This window comes from Eubalaena glacialis, chromosome Y, assembly GCF_028564815.1.
Source record: "Eubalaena glacialis isolate mEubGla1 chromosome Y, mEubGla1.1.hap2.+ XY, whole genome shotgun sequence".
In the NCBI taxonomy this organism is placed as follows: domain Eukaryota; kingdom Metazoa; phylum Chordata; class Mammalia; order Artiodactyla; family Balaenidae; genus Eubalaena; species Eubalaena glacialis.
In genome coordinates this window covers 2,031,526-2,038,373 of record NC_083737.1, presented here as the reverse complement: position 1 = coordinate 2,038,373, position 6,848 = coordinate 2,031,526, and the positions used below count along the sequence as shown (strand labels likewise).

Sequence of the window (6,848 nt, the reverse complement as noted above, 5' to 3'; positions counted from 1 at the left end):
GTGCTCTTTCTGAGCTGCTTTCACTGGTTCTTTTTCCCGCCTCTGCCCCTGGAGGTTTCAGTTTACTCACGCTTATGTCTTATGCACTTCTTTTCTTCTGTTCCCCTCGGTGGACAATCTCACCCACAGCCATGGCATCAAATGTCATCCTTAGTCCCGTTTCCTAATTCCCTATCCTGTGCTCTGCTTTCTCCCCTCGTTCTAGTATCCAGGGAGACAATACTGGTATCGTGAGTGACGGTAGGTACCGTTCCAGATACAAAACCTGTATCCCAATCCCACCTTTTCTACATACAAGCTGAGCTGGTAAAAACTTCTGTAAATGTCAGTTTCCCCTTCTGTAAAATGGGAAGGAATAATAGATGATAGATAATTTAGGTTAATATAGATAATACATATTTACAGTACCAGTATCATAGGTAATATATAGTCACAGTATTAGGATAATGCCTGGCACATTGGTAGCCCTTAGTAATTGATGATGGCGATGATATTTTTTTGTCTTTTTCCTGTGACATGAGCTACAAATATTTTCCAAACTAGGCATGTGCAAAATTCAACCTTTAGCTTCTCTTTTCCAAATCTCTTTACCTTCAGTACATCTCGTCCATGTGCTAGAAGCATTCATGTCCATCCCCCCGTTCCCTTATCCAGTTAGTCATCCATCTGGCTGGCTGTTTCTGAAGTACCTCTCTGACCCCATGGCCACCATCTGCCGATGGTGATCTTAGGAGTTTCACTGCAATGCACTATTTGGATGCATCCAATAAGGGGGGCGTTTGGGCACTATAGCCCTTTCTGTGGCGAAAGTTCACGATTTTCTTTCCGTCTTCCTATCTTGCTTCTCCACTCACCCTCAAATTCTGTACTTACCTGGTTCTTTGTTCTTTTTCTTAGAAACAGTATTCATGTTTATTAAACACATTTTTAAAGTATTATTAAACGTTTAACTTTCATGAGCTTCAAGGTTTACTTTTCTCCCCAGTTCTGCATAACTGAACTTTCAAATCTGCCAACTCCCACTGAAATGACTCCACTCTGGATTCTAAGGCGTCAATTTCTTGCAGATTTTTCTTTGCTTCTTCTAACATTTCTCCTGTTTCTTCTTGAGAGTGATGAAAACACAGGGAGACCAATCTGATAAGGTATCACTAAGCGGTCATCATCTGCAAGCACGATGTCCTCACAAGCATCTTCGAAGTTTTGGAGTTGTTTCTTTCTTCACTTCTATTTCTTCTTTAAGCTCTGTGATTCTACTTATATTCTGTGCAAATTTTTTTTTTTTTTAATCTCCTGTTGCTCCTCAAAGTCACATTGATGCCTTCTGCACCTGCCCTTTTTATGGTGGCCGCCATCTTGGGTGGTTCTTTGTCCTTTAACTTCATCTCCATTCCATCCAGAATGTTCCTTGAAAGTGGATGTTATATTGGCACTTTAGAACCATTTCCATGTTTCCTGGCAACTCCCTGACCAATCTAGTCCCAAAGGCACTCACCCTTGGCCCTTTGGCCAATATCCCATTGATACCAAGATTTCACATTGTCCCTGAAGCACTTGAAAGGATTTTATATCCTGGGGTGATCTCCATGGTAAGAGCCAGGATGCCAGGGATGCCTTTTGTACCAAGTGGAAGAAGGTGAGGGTGGAAACCCAGGCAGCACGTTTTTGGAGCAAAGCATAAATGGAAGTTGAAAATCTGTCAACAGATTCCCTTAGAGTGCATCCCTTCCCCACATACCCATGCCCCCGCAAGTCTTTGTGTCTTCCTAGGAGTCGGTGAGCCCCAGTTGGAAGACTCGTGACCAGGATTATTGGATTCACCTCTTCCCCGGTCTCATTTTCTGCAAAACTTCATTCGATCAAAATCTACCCATTTTGCCTCTGTGAGAGTAATTTGCTCACAATGTGTCTCCGTTTTCTTTGAAAACCTACCTAGTCTGAGCTTGGAAGAAACTCTTGCTTTTGGCCTTCGGATGCTTCCAAAATCTGTTTCCATTTGACTCAGTGAGCCTCACCTTTCACATCGCCTCCGTAAACATTCCATTGCAGGGAGGCCGGCTAGTTTTCTGTGGGCATATCACTTACCTATTTCTGTGTTCAGCTCATTAATAGCCAATTACGTTGCTTGCTAAAATGAAATTATTATAGAAATAATAATATGTGTCCCCTACCAAATAGCGTGAACATTAACTTTTCCTGCCGCCTCATCCCGCATTGATTTTCCACAGCAGAGACTTTTTTCCTCAGGTCACTGTACTTGGGACAGTTCAGGGACATCTGATAGATCAGAGAGAGATGGAGGGTTACGGTGCAGTAAACACAATCCTTCTGTCGACATAAAACACTGATACAAAATCAGAATGTTCATCATCGTGGGGCATTAGCAAAAAAATAAAGTTTTGCCCTTTCAATTTTTTAATACCCACAAGAGCTTCAACGCTGAGAGGCAGTAATTCTGTTCCGTGATGTAGCGCTTTTAAACTGAGCTTAATTTGGGGGGAGAACTGTTTTGCTGTCGGCACAAAGAAGGGAATCGCAGCTCCCACCAGCCTCTCCTACTCTGCGTGCTCCCTACGAGTGCCGAGTGCCACGTGCCACAGAGGCATCACATGGTTACGGGACCCCAGTTCATCAGTTTTCCTCCGGCTGTTGCCTCTGGTCTTATTCTCTTGAGATAAAACTTTCTGCTTTCTTGACCGATTTCTCAAGAAGGTCATAGTTAGCTTTCTCAAGTCCTTGATCTCTGGTTTTCTCTCTGTTCACTAGATCTGTCTGAATGGTGTTGTGACCTCTTTGGTTTCTAAAACCAACTGGGGGTGAAACACCAGGAAACGGCATTGTTCACACTTGTTAAAGTCATTTCCTAGCAAACGCCGGCACCTGATATGAGTTGCCCTCTGCTGCCACGGTTGGCCACATGTCCACGGGTAGGAATATTCACCCTGTGGGGAAGCAAGTGATGCCACGTGGGTAGCCGAAACGGGGTCTGGAAGGAGACCTGGGAGTCTGCTTCAGTGTCAGCTGCCTTCCTGTGTGACCCTTGGGTCAGGCACTCACCTTTCACGGGGCTCCATTCTCTCACCTGTAGATTGAGGGTCTTTGGATTTTAATTCCTGGACTCTATAGAGTCCGGCCCTTTGGTCTGAGCCAAAACACCCATATTCTGCAGAGTTCCCAGGCTACAATTTGAGATCAAATATCCTGAGCTGTAAAACCAAAACCAGGGGTTAATTTAATGAATGTGACTGCACTTTGGGGTAGGGGGTGGTCATCGAGTATTAGGTCATTTATCAAAGTCTTCCCCTAAGGGAGCTGGCCCGTTCCATAAATCCCCCCAGCTACCCTAGATTAATAATTTTACATTGAAAGCAAGTTATCATGAATCTGCCTCTAAATCTCATCTTTAAATCCACACTCAAAAGTTGACAGACTGTCCTCCTGAGTCAGACGCCACTTATCAGCCTGTATACGGTCAGGCCACTCAGTATGGCTGTTCTCTTGTTCTCTGTATGTCCCCTGCTTGACCAACCCCTGCTTTGCCTACACCCTGCTCACAGGACCGTGCTTGGCCCCTGCCCCTTAGGCCAGAGCTGCCCCACCTGTTAGTTTATTAAAGGGAGACATCTGCCCTCGTGATGATTGTTAACCTGAGGGGCTGTGGGCTGCTAGTTTCCCTGGTAACGGATGAGCCCACCTGATGTTTATCCCCCCTATAAATGGTAGCCTCCTTCTCCCCCGCCGGTTGCGGAGATTGTTGGCATGTCCTGTGTGTTCTCTGCTGTACACAGCGGGGGTGTTGCTCCAGGACCCTTTGCTTCTGACGTATAAGTTCCCCCATCCAGTAAACCATCGGTGCCGCTGTCGCTCTTTCTTCCGTCTCGCAGCTGGGTAGCGACAAAGCTTGCGGGGTGCAGCCCCACAGCCGGTGACCGGCAAGGAAAGCCCAAAGCTGGCGCTTCTCACTCATGGCCTGCTTCCCAATGCCCTAACTCAAGCCCATCTCTGTAGAGAAAGGCAGCTGTAGCGTCCACTAAGGGACCCTTCATGGTTTAGTCGGCAGGGCCAGTATATCTGCCAACCCAAGGGTGTGGGACTCTATTCCATGGGCAGACAACAAAACAGAAGTGGTGTTGGCCATCGATGCTTCGAAAATTCTACACACATCAGTTCAATAAGTTATCACGGTTAGCATAAAATGTTAAGACTTTGAAGACTGGTCTGCCAGCTGCCAGGTCCCAAGGTAAAGTGAAGCCCCATTTCACGATGAAGCGGTCGTGAAAATGCCAATTAATATGGTGAGGTCATGCCAAGAACGGTTAAGGGTGAGGAATATGAGGGATGCTGTTTTAGGGAACCGTGACCTTCCCTGAGGTGTTGACATAAACACCCCAAGGACGTGTCCTGAGCAAGGACGGGACTCTGCCAAGCCCACTGGAGTGTAAGGATACAGGTGTCTGACCTGTGGCCATCGGCCATTGGTGGAGTGCCCGGCCCACCACCCAACCATCACCGTCAGACACCTGGCAAAACGCAAGCACACCCTGACATCATGGCACATTCAGGCTGTTTACTGACTTACCGCTGGCCTTGCAAGTCCAAGGCCGTTTCAGGAACCTCGTCGTCATGGCCGAGATGAGGTTTGTTTGTCCTATGAGTTGGTGCTATGTGGATGGCCTTTTAAAAAAAGGTTGTAGTTTATACTTTGTTTCTGTTGCCTAAGGCTCTACCCAACTTTTTGTTACAAATTTTCCCCCCACTTAAATCTCACGTGAACGAATGATCATCTTTATATCCTTCATAATTGATCATAGATTCAGTAATTGAAGGGCTTACAGATTATCGTAGATTCAATAATTGAAGGGTATACAGTTGATGATAGTCGAAAATTGAAGCGTTTACAGATGATCATAGATTCCATGGTGGAAGGGTTTACAGACGATCATAGATTCCATAGTTGAAAGGTTTACAGATGATCGTAGATTCCATGGTGGAAGGGTTTACAGATGATCACAGATTCCACAGTTGAAGGGTTTATGGATAATGATCATAGATTCAATAGTTGATGGGTTTGCAGATGATGATGATAGATTCAATAGTTGTCAGCATTTTGCCATATAGGCTTTATCCATCCAAAGTCGATGGCCGTCTTATAGTGTCTTTCATGATGCAGGTACTCAGCAGTTCCTCCCACAGTGGGTGCCAGAGTCCTTCCGAGTCCAGAGGAAGAGAAGCAACGTGAAGCTAGTGTACAGGTGTGTGCTCTAGGTGTTGGTTCAGTGTTAATAATGTGCCCTAAAGTGCCCGGAGCTGGGCTCCCCCTGAACCCCAGAGGATGGATGTTCCTTATCGTGGAGTGACTGTAACGTGTTGCTACCACCAGGCGTCCGTTATAGCTTTTGAACCAATGTATCTGACTAGACTTGGAAATGGAATCTAGCATTAGCTCAGAACTTTGACCCACCCCACCCCCCCAGGTCCTTTTTACCTGTCACCAGGGGAAATAGTCTTTTCACAAACACAGCCTGTTACAGGTGGGATGGGTAGGAAAGTGCTTTGAACAACAGTGAATGCCTATGGAGTGTGTAAGCGTCCTGGGGTTGCTTTACGGATGCTGGTTTAAGACAGGATAGAAATGAGGAAATTTGGGACAACCTGAAGATAGGAGAAAGGTGGGTGAGTTCTGGATCAGCTCTAGCTTTCCTCCATTTCTCCCTCCCTGTATTCTAGGAGGTGGGTACACTGGGGGTACCCATCCATTGTTGGAGAAGGCTGCTTGTTCTGGGTTGAAGAGTGATACCCTCTCCCCACCCCACTGCTGCCAATCAATTATTGGCAGAACCTTGGAATGTGACCTTATTTGGAAATAGGGTCACTGAGGATGTACATAGTAAAGATGAGGTCCCACAGGAGTCAGGTGGGCCCCTGATCCAGTGCAGCTGTGTCCTTGTAAAGAGACTCATAGAGCCTTACAGAGGGAGAATGATGGGAAGATACATGGCGAGAACTCCACGTGCTGTTGCAGGCAGAACTTACAGTGGCGGGTCTACAAGCCCAGGAACACCAAGGATTGCTGGCAACTGTAGACAAGCTGTATATCTTACTCAATTTGTTTTCACATTTACAGTTTTTATAGAGGTTGATAATTATAATAGTTTCCCACAGCTCTTTATTTCCAGTTCTTTTTTTTTTTTTTTTTTTTGGCCACGCCTCGAAGCTTGTGGGATCTTAGTGCCCCCGCCAGGGATTGAACCTGCGCCCTCGGTGGTGGAAGCTCAGAGTCCTAACCACTGGACCACCAAAGACTCCCTCTTCATTTACAGTTCTGTGTTAAACTTCTGACTTCCCCAAGACTCTTCCTAGTTCCCCAGGAGAAACCTTCAGAACTTGTCGTACAACTAAGTTAGGACATAAATGCAGCAAACATTTAGTGAGATCCCCCCTCTGTCTGCTGCTACACACAGCCTTTTGGACAATAGGAAGAACAAAGAAGATGTGGCCTCCATGGGGAGAATGGCTCAGTTGATTTAGGGAGAGAACATGTAAATGTCCTCAAAAATGGAGACTCAGGGGCAAAATCGTTCACCCAAGATTGTCCAAGTTATTCAACAGGAGCCTCCCTGTGCTTGATTCCATAGTTAAAGTTTTTACTAGGATAGCACACAGAATAGGTTATAGGAGATATTAATTGCATCACCAGTACGCAGTTTTGCAAATGGAGATGTTTTCTTTCTGTAGCACATGAGTGAAAATAATTATGTGATCCTGATAGCCTTCCGTTTTTTGAAGTATCAGATGACCAACTGACCCTTTGAAAATTACAATATTCTTAGAATATAATGAAGACAGTA

General features: G+C 45.6%; 1 pseudogene; it reads right to left on the bottom strand.

Moving 5' to 3' along the window:
* Positions 1–946: 946 nt before the first annotated feature.
* Positions 947–1,355, bottom strand: LOC133082928 (prefoldin subunit 4-like; annotated as a pseudogene).
* Positions 1,356–6,848: the final 5,493 nt, after the last annotated feature.